The sequence below is a fragment of the Telmatherina bonti genome, assembly GCF_933228915.1.
Source record: "Telmatherina bonti genome assembly, chromosome: 12".
Lineage (NCBI taxonomy): Eukaryota > Metazoa > Chordata > Actinopteri > Atheriniformes > Telmatherinidae > Telmatherina > Telmatherina bonti.
The window spans coordinates 37,130,109-37,152,650 of record NC_136610.1 but is presented as its reverse complement, the minus strand read 5'-3'; the positions used below and the strand labels follow the sequence as shown (position 1 = coordinate 37,152,650).

At 45.7% G+C, this 22,542-nt stretch overlaps 1 protein-coding gene and 1 long non-coding RNA gene across 2 annotated transcripts in view; one reads left to right on the top strand and one right to left on the bottom strand.

Moving 5' to 3' along the window:
- Positions 1-22,542, top strand: part of il1rapl2 (interleukin 1 receptor accessory protein-like 2) — a gene marked incomplete at both ends in the record, with an annotated part of 457,831 nt that overhangs the window by 11,930 nt on the left and 423,359 nt on the right. The gene's annotated exons all lie outside the window — the stretch shown is intronic.
- LOC306762955 lies at positions 7,607-16,386 on the bottom strand. Its single transcript, XR_013771511.1, has 3 exons — positions 16,224-16,386; positions 8,512-8,815; positions 7,607-8,388 (listed from the first exon to the last, which is right to left on the bottom strand). It is a non-coding gene; the product is annotated as an uncharacterized lncRNA (long non-coding RNA).

Here is a 22,542-nt window from a genome sequence, read left to right as displayed (position 1 = left end):
AAATTCATGAAGTCCAAGCCGCTGAAAGCACTTTTTCTTTTCTTTTCTTTTTCTTTTCTTTTTCTTTTTCTTTTTCCTTTTCTTTTCTTTTCTTTTCTTTTCTTTTCTTTTCTTTTCTTTTCTTTTCTTTTCTTTTCTTTTCTTTTCTTTTCTTTTCTTTTCTTTTCTTTTCTTTTCTTTTCTTTTCTTTTCTTTTCTTTTCTTTTCTTTTCTTCCTGTGTATTTCAACCAAGTAACTTTTGTAACTGGTGTGTGTGTGTGTCCCAATTCAGTGTCTGAACACTACAAAGCGTTCTACGTAGTCCACCACTCCAAAGTGAGTTTACCGTTTGCAAAATGAGACATCCTACCGACTGTACTAGAATTACCCGTAGTGCTCCAGTCCTCTGTTGCCTAGCAACTACATATGCCAAGTTTATATCATTACTGATCCCGTTCTTCTAAAAAAAAAAAAAAAGCAAAAATATTGTTTAAAATGACAGAAAATGGTGCCAGTAATTTTGTTTTATCTATTTTCATTTCCCTTTGGTCTAAATGACCAACATGAGGCGGTTTAGACGAGATCTCTTGTCAAGCTGACGTTACCTTCAGGGACAAATAATCCTGGTTAAAAGCAATTAAGTTTATTTGTGGTTATTGGAGCTTGTCTGCTGGGACAAACGTGTGTGTGTGTGTGTGTGTGTGTGTGTGTGTGTGTGTGTGTGTGTGTGTATATACAATTTATAATTTAAAATATTTAAAAAAATCCTTGGCCAAAGGATGCATCGCTTTTAGCCTTAGTTTTAAGCGAATCGAGAGCCAAACGAAGTGCAGATTCGACGTAGCCTTCAAGTTGGGACAACACTCGCCGAACAACAATGACGTATGCAGCCGGCGATTCGCCGACCCTGAACTGTGTTTATAGATAAACAATAAAACAAACACTGTGAGTCCGTCTGACGTCTGGGAAAAAGCTTAACGGTCAGTTTCTGGTTCGGTTCTGCATCATGAAGCAAACCGAATAGAAAGTTGGAAATAAACGTGTTGTTGGAAGGTGACGTAAACAATGTAAACAAGTAAACAATGTAAACAAGTAAACAATGTAAATAACATAAACAAGTAAAAAATGTAAACAAGTAAACGTACAAAACTGGACTAAAGTCACCACTGGGAAGGTAAGAAGGCAGGAAGATATGAAATAAATGAGACATAATGGCATTGTGTGTGTGTGTGTGTGTGTGTGTGTGTGTGTGTGTGTGTGTGTACGTGCGTGTGTGTGTGTGTGTGTGTGTGTGTCTGTGTGTGTACGTGCGTGTGCGTGTGTGTGTGTGTGTGTCTGTGTGTGTACGTGCGTGTGTGTGTGTGTGTGTGTGTGTGTCTGTGTGTGTACGTGCGTGTGTGTGTGTGTGTGTGTGCCGTAGTCAACGTCTCTCACCGTGACTAATTAAGACAAGTGGTTTTGCCAGAGAAGACATCCACTTGACTTTTTCACTCTGCATGTTTTCATGTTTGTTTTTGCTGTGTGTGTGTGTGTGTGTGTGTGTGTGTGTGTGTGTTCCGACACACACTCTGATTGGCAGATAACAGGCGGTTTTTGTGAGTGGTGGCAGCTCGCTCCAACCCGTCGGCTGCATGTTGAACCACAGAAAGCTGCTTTTTGCTGCTTCCGCCATGTTGGTGAGGGTCGTGCTCGCCGCCGCCGTGTCGCCTCAAACCTTCATCAGGACGGCGCTTCTTCATCCTCGCCGACAGGAAGAATAGTTTGATCTTAAAGTTCCCCATGAAACATAAACTACGTTTCAGTCCAGGTAGCACCAAAGTGGTTCCACTTTCCACCACGTTTCTCCAACTCTGTTAATCGCCGCTCGTTATCGGAGGCGGGTTCTACCTGGTTCGGTTCTTTCTGGTCCGGTTCTTTCACGGTTCTACCTGGTCCGGTTCTTCCACGGTTCTACCTGGTTCGGTTCTTTCTGGTCCGGTTCTTTCACGGTTCTACCTGGTCCGGTTCTTCCACGGTTCTACCTGGTTCGGTTCTTTCTGGTCCGGTTCTTCCACGGTTCTACCTGGTTCGGTTCTTTCTGGTCCGGTTCTTCCACGGTTCTACCTGTGCATGTTATATTCAGTAAATATGAGCATCATCATCATCGGTTGTTCTGGAATCATCTGTTGGCTTCAGTCTTCGCTGCCGTCGACTGAAAACGGTGAAAACAGAATTAACGGCGGTCTGCGCTTAGTTTCTCTTTCACAGGATAATAAAAAACTCCGTTTGAGCTGAAGTTCAAACTTCTTTCACACCTCACACACACACACACACACACACACACACACACACACACACACCTCACACACACACACACACACACACACACACACACACACACTTGTCCCCCATGTCTCCGTGTCGCCGTTGTGCTCCAAGGTCATATTAAAGATTCATCTGTTCTCTGGGTCTGCAGTCAAATATTGATAAATCCTGACACTGCTTTCACTCTGCGAAATACTTCCTTCTGCGCACACACACACACACACACACACACGTACACACACACACACGCACACACACGTGCACAGCCTTGAATGCATTTATGACACATGCACACCCCCTCGTGAATGTTGTACAAATAGAAATGAGAGCAAACAAATGTTTTCAGATGAAAACAAACTCGTATTTCACCCAGCAGGAGACGCCGACACCATGAGATTTCCAGAACGTTCCTGCAGAAAGCAGGAAATTCAGAGGAATTCCCTTCTGAGTCGTGATTGGGGGGGGCGTGGGGGGGCATGGCTGGCCGCGGGCCCCAGAATGAGTAAATCCGCTCCTGTGAAATGAGTCAGTTTGTGTCGAAATGAACTTCATTTATAATTCTGTCATTTTAAAGTTGCTTTCAGATCTTTTACATTTTAAATTTAGCTTAAAGAAGAAAATCATTGCATTCTTAAAGGTTTGCGTGCGTGTGTGTGTGTGTGTGCTCCATGTGTTTACTTTATTTGGTGTGAACTCTTTCTGCTTGTGTTCATGGACCGCATGTAAAACCACAAGAAGACTGAAAGTCGACTTTAGGTCTTGAAGTCTGTGTGTGTGTGTGTGTGTGTGTGTGTGGACTTGGCAGTAATGAATTTTGACAGGGTGCCCAGGGGAAAAAGACTATTACAGTCCTTATTAATTACCCGTTAACGCGAGTACGCACCCAGAATGTTAAAAAAAGTTGCAAGAACACACAAATCTGATCAGCAGTTTCACACCAACAGATACCTGAACTCACACACACACACACACACACACACACACACACACACATACACTTTTGCCAAATTGTCATCTATTTTTAACCGGCTCTGAGTTAAATTAGTGAATAATCATTTCCTGCTCCATGCATGTGCACGCCCGCATCATGCCCTTCTATCGCCACATAAATTAATAACAGGACAATGAATTATAAAAAGGCCTAACAGCTGCAAATTAGACACATCACATATGCATCACATGCATGTGCATTAAGCACCACACACACATTTACGTAGACAAACACGCTCATTTGCAGTAGCAGCTCTTGTAAACAAACAGATCAGTTTTTATTTAGACAAACGAAGCAGGAGACAGATTCATGTCGGAACACCTGCCTTTCGCACTAAACCCAGACGAGGAGGAAGAAACACACACAGGCTGGTGGTGTGTGTGTACCTGTCTAATAAACTAAAACTAACACCATCCTCCCTGCACCATTATTCTATCCTGTAGGTGTCAGATTCTTCTACTTTCTATAAACCAGAAGTGGAAAGTCATATTATCTACTGTATGTATGTTAAAATCCCCTGCTATGATGAAATGGTTTAAATCAATACAAGTATCGGAGAATAATTTAGAAAATTCATCCAATAAAACCTCCACAGTGTCCTGGATCTCTGTAGATGATTAAAAATAAACTAATAACGATAAGAAATAATAAAAAACCTTTAATGGTCTATTTGTTGGAAAGTTCAGGTGCGGCAGCAGAAGCATGCAGGTGAAAGCTGTTCCACCGTCACTGGGCTCAGCCACGGACACGCCCACGCCAGCCAGGTACGAACCCAGTCACCTGATTACTCATCATTCACACCTGTTCCTTGAAGAACTTGACTTGCGGTTCTGATCTCTCTTTGTCTCCCGGACTCTTCGGCTTGATAACCTGGACTTGATCTCCTGCCCGTCTCTCTGGTCACCCCGTCAGCTTGGTGAGAGCTTCAGTGTTTTCCTGGTGTTTAATAAACGTCTAACCTGTCTCAAAGAGTCCTTCCTTACAACATCAGTAAGAATACACACAGAAAATAATAAATAATAATAATAATATGTGCAGTATACGGTCTGACAGGAAAGAATCTAAAACACAAAATGTTTTTACACTGGGGTCCTTGGAGGGAGTGCTGGAGGGTGCTCCTTCTGGGGACTCCATTGTTCTGCTGGGGGACTTCAATGCTCACGTGGGCAATGACAGTGAGACCTGGAGGGGAGTGATTGGGAGGCATGGTCCCCCCCCTCTGAACCAAAATGGTGTTTTGTTATTGGACTTCTGTGCTCGTCATGGATTGTCCATAACGATCACCATGTTCCAGCATAAGAGTGTCCATATGCACACCTGGCATCAGGACTCCCTGGGCCGCAGTTCAATGATCGACTTTGTAGTCGTATCGTCGGACCTGCGACCACATGCCTTGGACACTCGGGTGAAGAGGGGGGCGGAGCTTCAACTGATCACCACCTGGTGGTGAGTTGGCTCAGATGGTGGGGGAGGAAGCCGGTCAGATCTGGCAGGCCCAAACGTGTTGTGAGGGTCTGCTGGGAACGTCTGGCAGAGTCCCCCGTCAGAGTGAGCTTCAACTCCCACCTTCAGCAGAGCTTCGAACATGTCCCGAGTGAGGCGGGGGACATTGAGTCCGAATGGGCTGTGTTCCGTGCCTCTATTGCTGAGGCGGCTGGCCGGAGCTGTGGCTGTAAGGTCGTTGGTGCCTGTCGTGGCGGTAATCCCAGGACTCGTTGGTGGACACCAGCAGTGAGGGACGCCGTCAAGCTGAAGAAGGAGTCCTATCGGGCCTTCTTGGCCTGTGGGACTCTGGAGGCAGCTGATGGGTACCGACAGGCTAAGCTGCATGCGGCTTCGGCTGTTGCCGAGGCAAAAACTCGGGCATGGGAGGAGTTCGGCGAGGCCATGGAGAAAGACTTCGGCTTCGAGGAGATTCTGGTCCACCATCCGGCGGCTCGGGGGGGAAGCAGTGCTCTGTCAATACTGTGTACAGTGGAGATGGGGAGCTGCTGACCTCAACTTGGGACGTTGTGGGTCGGTGGAAGGAATACTTCGAAGACCTCCTCAATCCTACCAACACGTCTTCCGATGAGGAAGCAGAGCTGGTGGACTCAGGGGTGGACTCTCCTATCTCTGGGGCTGAAGTCGCTGAGGTGGTCAAAAAGCTCCTTGGCGGCAAGGCCCCGGGGGTGGATGAGATCCGCCCGGAGTTCCTTAAGGCTCTGGATGCTGTGGGGCTGTCCTGGCTGACACGCCTCTGCAGCATCGCGTGGACATCAGGGACAGTACCGCTGGATTGGCAGACTGGGGTGGTGGTCCCCCTTTTTAAGAAGGGGGACCGGAGGGTGTGTTCCAATTACAGGGGAATCACACTCCTCAGCCTCCCTGGTAAGGTCTATTCAGGGGTCCTGGAGAGGAGGGTCCGCCGGATAGTCGAATCCCGGATTGAGGAGGAGCAGTGTGGTTTTCGTCCTGGTCGCGGAACAGTGGACCAGCTCTATTCCCTCTCTGGGGTCCTGGAGGGGGCATGGGAGTTTGCCCAACCAGTCTACATGTGCTTTGTGGACCTGGAGAAGGCATTCGACCGTGTCCCCCGGGGGCTCCTGTGGGGGGTACTCCGGGAGTATGGGGTACCGGACCCCCTTGTACGAGCTGTCCGGTCCCTGTACGACAGGTGTCAGAGCTTGGTCCACATTGCCGGTAGTAAGTCGGATCCATTTCCGGTGAGGGTTGGACTCCGCCAAGGCTGCCCTTTATCGCCGATTCTGTTCATAACTTATATGGACAGAATTTCTAGGCGCAGCCGAGGGGTTGAGGGGATCCGACTTGGTGGCCTCAGGATTGGGTCCCTGCTTTTTGCGGATGACGTGGTCCTGTTGGCTTCATCTGGTCGTGATCTCCAGCTCTCGCTTGAGCGATTCGCGGCCGAGTGTGAAGCGGCTGGGATGAGAATCAGCACCTCCAAATCTGAGACCATGGTCCTCAGCCGGAATAGGGTGGATTGCCCTCTCCGGGTCGGGAGTCAGGTCCTGCCTCAAGTGGAGGAGTTTAAATATCTCGGGGTCTTGTTCACGAGTGAGGGAAGGATGGAGCGTGAGATCGACAGACGGATCGGTGCGGCGTCTGCAGTAATGCGGACTCTGCACCGGTCTGTCGTGGTGAAGAAGGAGCTGAGCCAGAAGGCGAAGCTCTCGATTTATCAGTCGATCTATGTTCCTACCCTCACCTATGGTCATGAGCTGTGGGTCGTGACCAAAAGAAGGAGCTCTCGTATACAGGCGGCTGAAATGAGTTTCCTCTGCAGGGTGGCCGGGCTCTCCCTTAGAGATAGGGTGAGGAGCTCGGTCAGCCGGGAGGAGATCAGAGTAGAGCCGCTGCTCCTCCGCATCGAGAGGAACCAGTTGAGGTGGCTCGGGCATCTGGTCAGGATGCCTCCTGGACCTCCCTGGTGAGGTGTTCCAGGCACGTCCCTCTGGGAGGAGACCCCGGGGAAGACCCAGGACACGCTGGAGGGATTATATCTCTCGGCTGGCCTGGGAACGCCTCGGGATCCCCCCCGCAGAGTTGGCAAATGTGGCTGGGGAGAGGGAAGTCTGGGCTTCCCTGCTTAGGCTGCTGCCCCCGCGACCCGACCCCGGATAAGCGGCAGAAGATGGATGGATGGATGGACTAATATTTAAATAAGGAAGCTTCTCCTCCTTTTTTCCTTCAACATTTAGTTAAAAAACATCTTCTGAAACCGGCAACACTCTGCAGCATATCATATTCTGCAATTCTGCAGCATTATCGGCTAATTTATGACTAACAGCTACCAGAAGTTACTTATAAAGGCAAATATAACCCAGCTGACCATCTGCACTGATAAAGGTAATTCCCAACACGCCGTCGCCGGACGAAGCGGGATCCAATGCTTGTATGTTTATGACAGAAACAGAAACCTGTCATGGTTACTAGCATGCTAGCAGCTAAATGGCCAACTGACTTTAAGAGTCAGCAAATAAAATAAAAATAAACTTCAGAAAGGTGATTTTTATCTGATCCAGAAAGCTGAAGTTCATCACTTCTCACCAGAAGTTCAGTTTCTCTACCACCGGCACCGCCGCCATCTGATGATGATTGACAGGAAACTCAGCTCAGGAGGGGGGGGGGGCCCTGGCTGTGATTGGTCCAGCCCAGGATCAATCATGACTAATCGGTCTGTGTACCAGCGGCCATCATACTGAACACCTTCATGATTGGTACTACAAGTTAAAAACAAAAGTTGGCCCACTGGGAAGATCCCAGTACGCCCAATGGCCAGCCATGCTGGAACGTCATAACTGTCTTTCTTTAGGAATTCATTGCACATCTAATTAATTTAGGATCAATCAATCAGGCTTTATTGATACAGTAGAAATAATCATCTTTTCCTGTTTCATGTCAGCGTATAAATCTGTTCAGATCGTCCATCTCCAGCTTCTGCTCGTCACCAGGCTTCTGGTTTGGCACATTTCCTCCTTTTCTGTGTTTATTTGTCTTTTTACACCAGAAAACTAAACAGAAGGTGTGTTTTCTGGCTGAAGTTTGGTTAAAAAAGGAAGAAAAACAGCAGATTTTCTGAGCTTTTCAGAATCAGAACAACCAGGAGAATCTACATTTACTGTATAAACTATATTCTGTTACTAGTTCAGGTTTTCTACTTAATTAGTTTCAGTTTTATGTTTTAAATGGTAGAAATGATGCTTAGTAAACGATAACTATAAATAAATAAGTATAAATAAGATCCATTTCTTCCTTCTTTTTAATTTAAAGTGAAAAAACTGAATAAAAAATGTCTTTTCTTCTTGAACCAGCAGAAAGTCTCTCTGAGGTTTTTTCTTTAAACTTTTTAGTTGAAGATTCGCTGTCTGTTCAGCTTGCGGCTGCTCGGCCAGACGCCTCTCATCTCTTATCAACAAGCTGTTTACATGAGCTGGAACTCATGTTTTTACTCTTCTACTCCAGCCCGACTCGACTGTTTTGCTTGTAATGGACGGAAACTGCAGCAGATCGGCATGGCGGTTGGCTGGCAGTGCAGCTGATCCGTCCTCTGGCATGCAGATATTTCTAATAACAGGCGCTGAAGTTGTTCGTGGAGCTGCTCCTTTTGCCTCTAACAAGAGGAAATACAGAAACAAGCCCGGAAGATTGGTTTTAGATGCCTGTGATGGGGATCTTTAGCAAGTTAACATTTTCTGCTCTGCTTCTTTAGCACTTTTCATCAAACCCAACATACCAGCTTCAAGATGCGGCGCAGCCCGTCGACAGGCCGGTAATAAGCTGCAGAAAGGCAAGAAATAAAGCAGAGGGAGAGAAAACAAAGCTGGGAACGGGTAAAGGCAAAGAAAAGGGACGAGATTTGGGGAGAGGAGAGGAGGAAGAGAAGAGGGAAAAATCCAGCATGCAGTCCTTGCTGTCAGCCAGGGTGTAATTAAGTTCTGCACTCTGTCAGCATCGCTGTGTGGAAGTGGTAATTTAGCTGGGGCCGAGCCAGGAGAGCAGATCAGAGGACGGGAGGATGGACGGAAACATGCAGCTCACTGAAAGAACACGCACAGAAAGTTAAAGTTAGCCGAGATTATTTAAATATAAATGATTAAGAAGAGAAGCATTGTGTAGGGAAACAAAGTATCCACGATGGAGCCGACTTCTACTTCATACCAGCAAATTTAGTCTCAAACTTTGCAAATCTGACAATTTTCCTGAGTATTTGGTTTTACAGCAAACATCTGAGGCGCAGATTTGTTCAGAAGACAGATAAATATCCAGCTACGTGGATAAATCCACACTGCCAGCCGCTTCGGTCCGCCTGGGACTGTCGCAGGAAGGAAAATAAATTAACAGGGTTACTACAGTTTGAGTCCGTTTCAACTCTATTCGTGTCTTCAGAAGCCCTCAGTGTCAAAAACAACTTTGTGTTTGAGGAAGGATGTTTTTACATAATTTTTGCTCAGCCTAAAAGTTTCATGTGCAGCTTTGGTGTGAAAGTTTCCTCCAAACAGGACTGCAGAGGCTGCAGTGTGCATGCCAGGCCTGTAGAGGGCAGCGCGTCCTCCACAGGGCATAGGGCTGCGTTGCTTATCCGGCTCAGCCTGGGGACCCAGAGATAAAACAACACGTTGCAGTTCTTTGTATAAAAATAAATAAAATCCTACATTTATCGTAATATTTATTCAGGTCAGCAGGTCAGCGATGAAAGACAAAATGAACGTCCCCATGCAGAAACGGCGTGATGAACTGGGTTTTATCTGTTTGACTTTTTGTTTGCAAATTGATGAAAAATCTGCCGGTTGGATTTGTGTGGGTTTTCTCAGAGAATGAGTCCAACTTAGATTCCATTTAATTGGGAATGTTCTGGAGAGTCTTGTAGAAACGGGTTCAATTCTGGGTTTTAAGGGTCAAACTTGTGTTTTTTCTTTTTTCCTGTTTTTTTCTTTTAAATAAATAAAAAAATAAAGCTAATCAAAAACATACTTGTTTTTTTTATCTTTTTAAATTTAAAAAAATCTTGAAAACGAAAGTTGTTTTTTTTTTGTTTTTTTTAAATTGAATAAAATAAGAAATTGAAAAACAAAAAAACCTTATATTTAATTAGCCATGGTTACAATCTGACATCAAACTAATTGCTGATGTTTTACTTGCTAACTGGCTTGTCTGCAATCACTGTAAGATCACAAAAGTTGATCTTACAGCGGTCCCTCGTTTATTCGGGGGTCACATTCTGAAAACGCCCATGACAAATGAAATTTGCAAAATAACTTCATACCTGTTAAGGCTTCATTTTCCCTCTGAGTGTTTATAGATTCTTCCCAAACTATAATAAACATTCTCACACTCGTTATACACTCTCAAAAACCTACACAACGTGAATTTCTTAATAATTAGTCACCCTGTAAAATATATCCCGGCTTGTCTAACCCATTGCCTGCCCCCCCCCGACCCCCGGCCCCCGGCCCCCCGGCTGGAACATTTTCACAGGTAGGACAGCACGTTGACGTTTCCCAACCCAGTGTAGAAACAAGGCAGTCGGCTGATTCCTGCAGTTAAATCTGGACTAGAATGGCTGAAAGAGGATTTATATAAATTTAGATGTTCAGAGCTCATTAAAAAAAATCCACAAAACAGCGATAAGAACGGCGATGCGGCGGGGGGCCGCTGTATCCCTTCGGTCTCTCTGTAGTTTCCAGTTCAGCTCCAGAGTTTATGTAGCTTCAGTTTTTCCTCTTGTTAAGGGTGGAAAGGTGGAAACGGAGATACGTTTGTCCACAGAACTATTTATATCCTCACTACAGCTATTGTCTTGTTGCTGAGATGGGTCAGATAACAGCAGAGCCACTGTTCTAATAGGAAGGCTTGGGGGGGCACATCAGGGCCACAGAGAAGTCTAATGGCTTCCAACGTCGATGGGGGGAAAGAAGAGAAATGAAGATGGAGAGAAGCAGAGAAAAGGCTGAAATGAAAAGAAAGGAAGATCTATAGATGAGCGCCGGAGTAAATGGCTTTTCAATGTGCTCGTCTTTGGAGGATGGAAGGAGCGAGAACGTGACACTGATGAACTTTGTCTGCGACCTTGCATGGCAGTGTGTGTGTGTGTGTGTGTGTGTGTGTGTGTGTGTGTGTGTGTGTGTGTGTGTGTGTGTGTGTGTGAAAGCTGAGGGGGTGGTATGAGCGTGGCAGATTGACTCCATGGGGAGTCTGAATGGACGGATGCACAAGTGGGACTGTGTGTGTGTGTGTGTGTGTGTGTGTGTGTGTGTGTGTGAAAATAAGTGCTGAAGTATTGGAGTGAAGGACAGTTAAAGGAAAGTGTGTGTTTGCGTTTAGACAACGGTGGCGGTGCTCTGTTGCGGCGTATTGATATAATTAGCAGCGAATAATGACGATGTACACGTGTGTGCAGTTGTATGCATGTGCGTGTATCAGGTGTGTCCACCGTGGGAGGTTTGCTATCGGCGTTCTGATTAGACTCGATGATCTACTTTACCTTTTAGGAGCCGAGCAGAGCGATGCGTGCAGGCAGGAAGGCCAAACATGGCGCCGTGTACGCCATGTTTGGCCTTCCTGAATGCTACTGCTCGCCGTCCGGGTACAAAACATAGACTGTATATGAAAGATGGACGGAGCCTCCGGTGGTTCAAAGTGAAGCCTATGTGGAAGTGCATAAAACTGCAGTTCCCCCTTCATCCACTAGGGGCTGCAAAACAGAGCAAATCCCCATAGACTCCCATGTTAAAAAGACCAACTTCACAGCAGGAATGGCTGCCGATGGCCCGGGTCTCGGGGGTACTCCTGGCGTGCCTCTTGCCTTTGTGTGGGCGGGGTCACACTGGCATGATCTTCTCTGAACACGTTCCACTCTGCATGTTCTGCATGTGACACAGTCACCGAGTCGTCTGCAGTTTTATTCACTAACAGCAGCTAGTTTTCTCATTTCTGTTTGTTTCTCATTTATATTTAACTTTTTAGATTCATAGTTTAGTTACTATGATCTAAAGTTGGCTTGTATGTGTATGTATATGTGTTAATACTGGCGAGTTTGTATATGTCTGTACGTATGTATGTGTGTGTATGTGTGTGCATAGAGGTGTGTGTGTATATGTATATATGTGTATATGTATATAAGTGTATACATATGTGTGTATATGTATGTGTATGTATACGTGTATATATATATGTGTGTATGTATGTGTGTATGTGTACATCTGTAGGTTGTTTTTTTTCTTTTTGTTTTTGGGTTATTTTTTAGTTGTTTTTTTTCTCTCCCTTTATCTCTTTCCCTTTTCTTATGAGGTGTTTCTTCTCCTTTCTCTTTCTGTCTTTCGTCTGTCCTCTCTGGTCCAGCAGTACAAACTCTACAATTCAAGCAATAATACAAAATAAATATAGAAATAAAATAAAAATTCTGAAAGTCAAGGGGATCATTATATCTATAAAGCTTCCCTTGGCAGAGAAAATTTGCTCAGCAGAACACAGCATCCAGACCATCATTCTGCTGCCTAAATGCTGGACGAGACAAAAATGGAAAAAAAAACAACAACTTCACAGTAGAAATAAACATGTTTACAGTAGAAATAAACATGTTTACAGCAGAAATAAACATGTTTACAGCCTGGTTCAAAAATCCATTTTAGGTTTAATAGGTCAGGTTTACCTTCATGACGACTGTGGGGGGAGTGAACTTTTTTCTAACTCGCCCGTTTAAAAGTTAATTATGCTTGAAGTTCGGCATATTTAGGGGCGTGTCCTTTTGATTGACAGGTACCGATCTCTCGCTTCAAGTCAGAAGAACGTAGAACAGTTTTTGGCCGGTTAACAACGTGACTTAGCTTTAGCCCGCTTACCTCCGTTAGCTGGTTAGCTCCTGTTATCTCCGGGTTAGCTCGGTTAGCTCTTAGATACAGGAAGCTCGGAGTTCGCTAGATGTCAATCATCCACCATGACGCTCACAGCCCCCCTCTCAGCTCCACCTCTTTGCCCATATTTGTATTTTACGGGTGAGACGACCTGCATGCCCCTGCCAAGATGGTGATGGTAGGAACCGCCCACCGAGCTTCAATTCAGCTCTTCAGAAACCTAGGGGTGACGTCACGGAGGCTCCGCCCATCTCTATATACAGTCTATGGTACAAGCACACCCCATCTCCGTCACGCCCCCAAAACAAATCAAAACAAACTTTATTTATAAAGCGGTCTTCACAATCAGCAGCAGAACGTGCTTTAAATAACTTTAAAAAACTAAAGCAAGACTTCATACACCAAAGTATAAAACACTGCGATATTAAAAACACACACACACACACACCTCGCTAATCTCCTTCACACACACACATGCATACATACAAAAACTCAATAACAGAAATACAGGAAATGACAGAAAAAGAAAACTGGAAGATTTCCGTTTTTCCAAAAAGTTGATCCTGATGCGTCACCGCTTGCAAAAATTCCACTTGGAAAGAATTTCTGTAAAAAGGAACTTTAAACATCAGAAAGTCTCGCTTGGAGGTCTTACAGCAACTTTAAATTTAGTCTCTTGGGTTGCATAATAACTAGTAGTGTTAGTAAATGACATGGAGGAAAATAACGCGCTGCTTTGGAGTCACGTGACAAATTGCGTAGTTCAGTGGATCAGATGTTCTTTACACGACGACTAAACGGTTGCTGTTAAGTACATTTCAGAAACATTAAACTCTTGTGTATATGGGGGTCGTTCAAACTCCAGTTTGTCTGGACATCGTGTAAATAGATTTATAGCACAGAAAAAAAGGGTTTCGTGCCAGAAAGCCATGTAGGGACGGTAGTCGCACCCCTTACTGTAAAATATGACTCGTTTTGGAGCGGAAATATTCATTTCTGACTTATTACAATACAAAGGCTTCTACATGTGTTTAAAATGAAAGATGGACTGAGTTGTGTTCTTATATTTTATTTTAACTGTTCTTTTTCATGAATGTCTGTATTTAAGCATTTCATTGTTTTCTTAAGCTGTTTTTTATTCATTTCAAATGACTGATTTGTGCATAACAGGACAGAAGCAACTCGACCACATTAGGGAACAAAATGTCTGAAATGATGCTGTATGTTGTCTTAATGCTCAGAAAGTTCCACATCAGCAGCTGCTAGCGGCGGCTTGCCAGCTTTTTTTCTGCGTAGTTAACAGAAGTCTCATTTTTCTGGTTTGTCAACAACGCCGGCTCATGTTTCACCATTATGAACGCTGCAATGCTTTTATTGTGATTTATGCTGTTAGTTTTTACTGCTTTTTAATGCTTTCTTTGCACCATCTGAAATGCTTCTTTTTATGTAAAGCATGTTGAACCTAAACACGTCGCTGGGTGTCGTTCCCGAGGACCTGTCATTTTGCATCTGGATGGAGCGCTCTGTGAGGCTTTCCAATTGTTTCATGATATGGAGGAGCATCAAATTTACTTCTAGCATTTAAAAAATGAAACCAGGTTTTATCCTTTTTTGGAGAGTTTTGCCTCAGTTTTGATCCAAAATATCTCGTTTTAAAGAATTTGGGAAAAAAAAAAAAAAAATGTTAACATCCATAAAGATGCTTTTCACCATAATTAAATTCTTTGGTTTCAGTATCTTTTTAAGCTTTAAAGAAATACTTTTAGACGTACATATTTTGTTAGTATAGCTTTTTAGAAGAGGTATCATTTCCACTATTTTTCTACTTTTCCATCCACTGTTCTCGTCCATCATCGTGGTTTTACTGCACTTCTGTAGCTTGCAGATTAAAGTCTTTCCACTGGGAAAAAAAAGCATTGGAGTTTAAAGATTCCAACACATTACCATGTCTTTCTCCACTCTGTCTTTGTGTCTTTGCCCGCCCACTCGCTTTTTCCCCTTGTGTTCATTTTCAATAGAACTTGACAGGGAATCATTAGCTGCATAATGAAAAGCAGCAGACCAGTAATATATACCATCACTGTCGATTAGAGCCTCCTTAGCCTAAAGACCCTGAATGTAAATCAGGAAACGTTACGGCCTTTCAAAGTCACAGTCGAGTGTATAAGTATGCTGAAAATGTTTTTAGGACACCACACAGACGGTAATGGTTAAACACTTACACTCTCTTTTTCCTGACATGAATTTACTGTTCAGCTAATGTTCGGTCGAGATGGGAAGTTCGACTCTTTTCAAAGATTCGGCTCTTTTGGTTCCCGCATGGCTCTTCGTTTAGTTACTCAGAGCTTCTGTTGTCGACTAATTCAGTCGTTATGAATGGTTTGTTCATAGGTAAGCAGTTTTTCATCTTTTTATGAGCCTTTTTTATCACCAGAAAATACAGTTTTGTTTGATATTTGAACAAACGGCTGAACCATAGATTGTATATACAAGATGGGCGGAGCCTCCGTGATGTCATTGGGCGGTTCATATCGTCGCCATCTTCACGCGGGTTGTCGCTTACAGAAAATACAAAAATGTAGAAAGAGGTGGAGCTAAGAGGGGGGCTGTGAACGTGTTGTAGATCATTGACATCGAGTGAACTCTGACCTGCATGTAGCTAAGAGCTACCCGAGCTAACAGGAGCTAACCAGCTAACGGAGGTAAGCGGGCTAAAGCTAATTCATGCTGTTAATTGACTAAAAACCACATTTCTCCTTTTTGAAGTGTATCTGGTACCTGTCAATCAAAGCGACACGCCCACAAATATGCCAAATTTTGAAATGAAATTACTTTGAAACGGAGGAATTAAAAAAAAAAATTCACTCCCCCCACAGTTGTCATGAAGGTAAACCTGACCTATTAAACCGGAAATGGAGTTTTGAACCAACATGTTTATTTCTGCTCGGGTCGGGAAATCCTTCCTGCATTTTCTCAGCCATGTTTGCCTTCCGAGTTTCTTCTTCACTACTTTGTATTTTCATCCTAACACGCTGTTTATATGCAGGGTGTGGCTATCAGGTATGTTCTGCTGGAGGGGGAGGAGGGGAGCCGGGAGAAGAAGCTACGAAATATAAGAAATGAACAACTCCATTTGGGTCGGAACGTTTGGATTGGTCAGAATTTTTACAGATTTACAGTAAACTGAGGGTGTAACTATATTTCTTAGTAGTCTATACATTCTGTAATCATGAACAATATCAGGACGAGGAACTGCTTCACCCAGAGGGAAGTTACCTCCTAGAGATAAGGTGGAATTAAATGCCGCTGCTGCTGTTTTGTTGATTCACCCAGAAGCACATGGAACCAAACCTGAGGAGCATTTAGCTTTGATTTGTTTAGTTTATTTCCTCTTGTTTTTTTCCACAGATAGGCAGAAATATTACAGATTTACAATCTTAACAGAGACTGGCAGCGGTCTGTAGCTGGATGTCTGCAGTAACTATGTTGATGTAAAAGATGTTTAACATTGCATGCTCTGATGTGTGTGTCTTCACATGCACACACAGATTTGACAAAGTTGGTGTGTAAGAGAGAAAGATTGGAAAACTATTACCTGAAATGTGATCTCAGTGTCTCCATAGACCCTGCAATCTCTCGCTGTGTCCATGGACTGCTGTCCTGCACTCTTTCCATATGCACACCTGTACACGTTGACATACACACCCACACGCGTGCACAAATAAAATCCATTTTCCCGGCTGTGTCGCTGTATTGCAGTGCTGTTATTGAGGAGCCGAGGGGCTCGTGGAGAGCGAGACTGAAGAGGTTGGTGGGTTGATAGAGACGGTGATGTAACGGAGCCAGAAAGAGCCACAGATTGGTTGTGCAGCTGACTTTCGTCTCTGGTTTCTGAGATGAAGCCGCAGCCAGAATTACTTCTACCAGTCATTTTTATGAAGAATCAGATGACCATCAGTGCCTCTAAATAAGCTGAGAAGCATGTGTGTGAGGTGTGTTGAGTGCATGTGGAGCGAAGCAGACAGGGTGAAGCAGCTGGAAGTGAGACACGTTCCACCTCCGTTCCTCGACGTTACGAAACTTTATTTCATAACGGACTTAAAATAGTTTTCTACCAAGTTCATGCTGAGTCATTCACCTCTTTATTATCCAAAAGAAAAACTGATTTACTGAAGAGAATCAGAAACAAAGCTCAAACTGTGGTTCTTTAATCAAGTCATCAGCTGCGTTTCCATTACAGCTAAACTAAATATCGCAATTAAAAGCAATTCTCATCCTTTATAGCCACAACCCCAAAGATCACCCCCCCCCACCCACCCCCACACAGACACACACACACATACACACACAGACACAGCGAGCATGCGGTGTGCCAACCGCGGGTCATTGTGTGGAGAAAACGGTGGGTTGACATCGAGGTACTTTGGTGAAACAAGTGAAACCAGTTTCTGCTCTGATTGGTCGACGCTTGCAGCACCTGAGCAGACATGCTTCGCAGACCCAGAACCAAGACCAGAACCAACCAGAAGTTCTTGTTGTAGTTTTCTTTATTTAAAGTTTCCATGCTGGTAGAGTCGACCGATGCTGGCCAGCCCGATGCAGCATCTCCTCCCACTCAGTGGGTAGCGCCGCCATGGAAACGCTGACAAACGCAGCGAAACCAGCGTTGTTCTGAAGAATGGTTTGGTTTACAGTTACGGTTTTACCACCCGGCGCTAATCAAAGTTTCCTGTCCTGGTCCTTCATGTTCTGTTCTGCTGATGTTTGTCTGCTTTCATACGTTCCTCCTCAGCCGGGGGGGGCTCAATCTGATGTGGCCATCACTGCAGAAAGTCACCCAGGGAGCTCTAAAACCTTCACCGTCTGCTGGATTTGCTCCAAGCTTATCTGTTTTGCTCTTCTTCAACACATCCTGTTAATGACAGCAGAAGGTCTTCAGCAGCAGCAGGAGTCTTCCTCACCAGGACAGCGCGGAGCTTCGTGCACACACACAAACCAGTCATGATTGCTTTTGGGCTTTCACATGATCACCACGCTTCAGTCTTCCAAACGCACTTTCAGTTTGGCCTGTGTGTGTGTGTGTGTGTGTTTAGCTGTTGGCCCGTTCAGGCAGCGTTGGACCCAAGCTGGACCTCAGTTCTGGCGACACACCTCCCTGATCAAGCCACCGATGCTCCAAGGCTCCTTTTCACCTACAGAACCCACATTTAGTCCCAGGTGTGTCAGAAGAGCATGGAAACTGTAAAAGATGGAGGATGTTCGCTTTGATCTGCGATAAAAACATTTATGTGATGGAAGTTTGCCGTCTGGATGGAAACTGAGCTGTTTATGAGCAGCGCCATAGTTTGCAACCTGTTACTGAACACAGTGCAGCGTTTGACCCATTTTGAGCCGCTAATGAGACGCAAACGGAGCTCATGGAGACCGTTTGGGACTCGAGCTGTGGTGCGTCGACTCTGCTAATCCAGCTAGCAGAGCAGCATCTGGGCGCGCCGGGTCATACGTACGTCTCAGGACCATCTAAAGTAGAACAAGCGGCTGCAGATGAAGCATTACGAGGAATTTAAAAGGAAATACTGGAATGAAAAGCTGGAACATCAAACAGATAAAAAAGTAGATCCTGGATGTCCTTTGGTCCTCATCGACTCGTTGCTTTATGAGGATCTGAGGACTGCAGTTCTACGGTCCCCGTTCCTGGTCCAGGTGAAGATCAGCAGCGTTCTGGTGGACTTACGGGACGCCAGTCGTTCCAACAGTCTGGTCTGCTGATCAATGCAGAAGTCCTGCTGAGTCATCAGTATTTCAGTCCTCCAGATGTGATGCAGAACTTCAGGTCTGAGTCCAGGACCATGTTTTAAAATAAATATTCATTTTCTTTTGTCTACGTTTAAATGAGGAACGTTCCGGTGCTTCCAGTCTTTAATCTGATCAATGTTTGATCCAATGAACAAAGTGAGGGCAAAACTAACAAAATGAACCAGCAGCTTTAGACAAAACTGAGGGGTATAAACACACAGAACACAACGAGACACAGCTAATGAAACTAATGAACAGGAACCGAGACACCAGAGAACTAAACAAGGAAAACTAACAAACCAAAACAGGAAAGCAGGAGAAACACAAACTTCCCCACACATGGAACCAAACACGCGATCTCATACAGACACAACCCCCCACCGACCCCCGTCTCATTTAGCCCAAACCTCCAACATCAGGCCGGATGCTGCAAACATCTGGACCTCTGTTCTTTCTGAGCAGTTTTTATATGAAACACACTGATGTCCCCCAGTTTTCATCCAAACACACACCGGCCTGCTCTGCCGTCGTCTCGGGATGTTTCACGCCTTGATGGCTTCATGGTGTCTGTGGATTCAACACACCACAAATCCGTCTTCTTTCTGTGTGTTAACTCTGAGACTGGTGATGCTTCTTGGGAGGACGTCTGCATCGCTCTGTTGTCTCCTGGTTCACTGTGACGTCTCCAGGTGTGAACAGCTGATGATGGTTTGTGAAGTTCGGGGATAAAACTGAGGGAATCGTCTGTCCTGTGACGCGGACACGTTGCCAAGTCGTCCTCTTCCATGTGGGAAGGACTTCCTGGCCAACTGGAAGCGTTGGACTCTCTTGTTTACACACGCTGGAGTTATGAAGCAGGAGATCGATGGGCGGGTTGCAGACTCCCCTCCTGGTCCTCCTGGTGGAGAAGGAGCTTTACTGGTTGGTCTACTGGTTCCCACCTCCCCTGTGGTCCTGAGCTGTGGGATCTCAGCAGGGCGAGCACATCGGCTCAGATCAGGATGTTTTACTCTGAACATCCAGCATTTATTCAGCAGCACCATCATCGTCATCATCGTCATTCGCCTCTGAAGATGGTTTTATAAACAGCGATTCTCTGGGAGGATGAACGATGTGGAAACGTCTCAACAGCAGAACAAAGTTCTTCACGTTCCGCCGCCTTCTGCCGAACGATCTGCTCAGAACAAAGCCGTGTGGTGGAAACATGAGGCGTGTTGGATCTGCTTTCCAGGCTTCGTGACCAAACCGATGGCTTTCTGTCGGGATGAGTGATGAAGCAGCGACAGAAAGCGGTTTCTTTCTCCGTCTCGTTGTCTGTCTACGTAATGAGCTTCCCTTAATTACATTTTAATGAGCTGGAAACAGCTGCTTTACAGCTCCCTCGCTCCTCCTCCGTAAACCTTCGTCTCTTCAGTCTCAGCCGCAGTTTCACGTTTCGTGACACGAACAAGGTCGGGCAACTTTCCCAGGGAAGCGCTTAGAAACCGTTGCCAAGGAGACGCCCTGATGCTGAAAGGGAAATGTGGAAGTTCAGTGGAGGGGATGAAGGCCGAGCAGCGCGAGTGAAAGTAAATGTACCGTTTATTTTCACAGGTTACAAATATTTTACTCATTTTAATCTTAAATGACCTAAATGAGCATCTTCAGTATCTAAACTGACGTTTGTACAAATGACAGAATGAGACAAACCTGGAGCTCTTCCATCCATCCATTCTGCTTCAGTTCCCTGAAAGGAGAGCGAGGCTCAGGTTGTTTCTTGCCTTCCACTTTATTTACAGAGTAAAACTCAACCAGATGTGTGAATTCCAGTCATCCTGACTGCGTGAAACCAGCGCTGCTGACGTGCAGGTACGTGTACTCTGCTGTCTTCAGCTCAGTGATTAACGGATGCAGGGATGTTGTTCATCTGTTGCCCCGAAACTAAAACATGGTAAATGAACACGAGGGGGTTCAGACCCAGAATGTTTGGCTTTATTGACATCAAAATGACTGCAGGTGCTTAATGTGTCATTTCCAGTTTAATGGGCTTTAAATGGAGAAAAGATTCGTTGATCGGAAAACGTGTCACCCCGAGAAAGGGCGTTTTACTCACACTGTCGATTGGAAACCCGTCCGTCCGTCCGTCCATCCATCCATCCATCCATCTTCTGCCGCTTATCCGGGGTCGGGTCGCGGGGGCAGCAGCCTAAGCAGGGAAGCCCAGACTTCCCTCTCCCCAGCCACATTTGCCAACTCTGCGGGGGGGATCCCGAGGCGTTCCCAGGCCAGCTGAGAGATATAATCCCTCCAGCGTGTCCTGGGTCTTCCCCGGGGTCTCCTCCCAGAGGGACGTGTCTGGAACACCTCACCAGGGAGGTCCAGGAGGCATCCTGACCAGATGCCCGAGCCACCTCAACTGGTTCCTCTAGATGCGGAGGATTAAAACTGATGATTGGAAACCTGTCAGTTTTAATCCTAACGTTGGTGTTTCTGTTATGAACATGAAGTCAGTTCAGCTTGAGAGACACTTTATTTTCTCAGGCTGACGCCGTCCGAGAGTTTCTGCAGATCGGTTCTGCTCAAAACAATCAGCAACAATAATCCTTTTTAATTTACTTACAACGTTTATGTATCAAATAAGTCATCTGGGTCCCGACACGGACCCCTGTGGGACCCCACAGTTCATGCATAAACACACAGAACATGTAACCCACTTTCCCCAACCGCTGTCTGTGACTCAGATAACTGTTTACCTGCTCCAACACAACCCCTCTGACACCGCATCGTTCCAGTTTGGCTGCTGATTTATTATGATCGACTGTGTCAAATGTTTGTTTTACATCCATAAACCCTCAAACATGAAGTTTCCCTGACTGCTGAACTGGTCTGTGTCTGCTGAACTGGTCTGTGTCTGCTGAACTGGTCTGTGACTGCTGAACTGGTCTGTGACTGCTGAACTGGTCTGTGTCTGCTGAACTGGTCTGTGAGTGCTGAACTGGTCTGTGTCTGCTGAACTGGTCTGTGTCTGCTGAACTGGTCTGTGAGTGCTGAACTGGTCTGTGTCTGCTGAACTGGTCTGTGACTGCTGAACTGGTCTGTGTCTGCTGAACTGGTCTGTGTCTGCTGAACTGGTCTGTGTCTGCTGAACTGGTCTGTGAGTGCTGAACTGGTCTGTGACTGCTGAACTGGTCTGTGACTGCTGAACTGGTCTGTGAGTGCTGAACTGGTCTGTGTCTGCTGAACTGGTCTGTGACTGCTGAACTGGTCTGTGTCTGCTGAACTGGTCTGTGAGTGCTGAACTGGTCTGTGACTGCTGAACTGGTCTGTGACTGCTGAACTGGTCTGTGTCTGCTGAACTGGTCTGTGTCTGCTGAACTGGTCTGTGTCTGCTGAACTGGTCTGTGTCTGCTGAACTGGTCTGTGTCTGCTGAACTGGTCTGTGAGTGCTGAACTGGTCTGTGTCTGCTGAACTGGTCTGTGACTGCTGAACTGGTCTGTGTCTGCTGAACTGGTCTGTGTCTGCTGAACTGGTCTGTGTCTGCTGAACTGGTCTGTGAGTGCTGAACTGGTCTGTGTCTGCTGAACTGGTCTGTGAGTGCTGAACTGGTCTGTGTCTGCTGAACTGGTCTGTGTCTGCTGAACTGGTCTGTGTCTGCTGAACTGGTCTGTGAGTGCTGAACTGGTCTGTGTCTGCTGAACTGGTCTGTGACTGCTGAACTGGTCTGTGACTGCTGAACTGGTCTGTGACTGCTGAACTGGTCTGTGTCTGCTGAACTGGTCTGTGACTGCTGAACTGGTCTGTGAGTGCTGAACTGGTCTGTGTCTGCTGAACTGGTCTGTGACTGCTGAACTGGTCTGTGTCTGCTGAACTGGTCTGTGAGTGCTGAACTGGTCTGTGACTGCTGAACTGGTCTGTGTCTGCTGAACTGGTCTGTGTCTGCTGAACTGGTCTGTGTCTGCTGAACTGGTCTGTGACTGCTGAACTGGTCTGTGACTGCTGAACTGGTCTGTGTCTGCTGAACTGGTCTGTGTCTGCTGAACTGGTCTGTGTCTGCTGAACTGGTCTGTGTCTGCTGAACTGGTCTGTGACTGCTGAACTGGTCTGTGTCTGCTGAACTGGTCTGTGACTGCTGAACTGG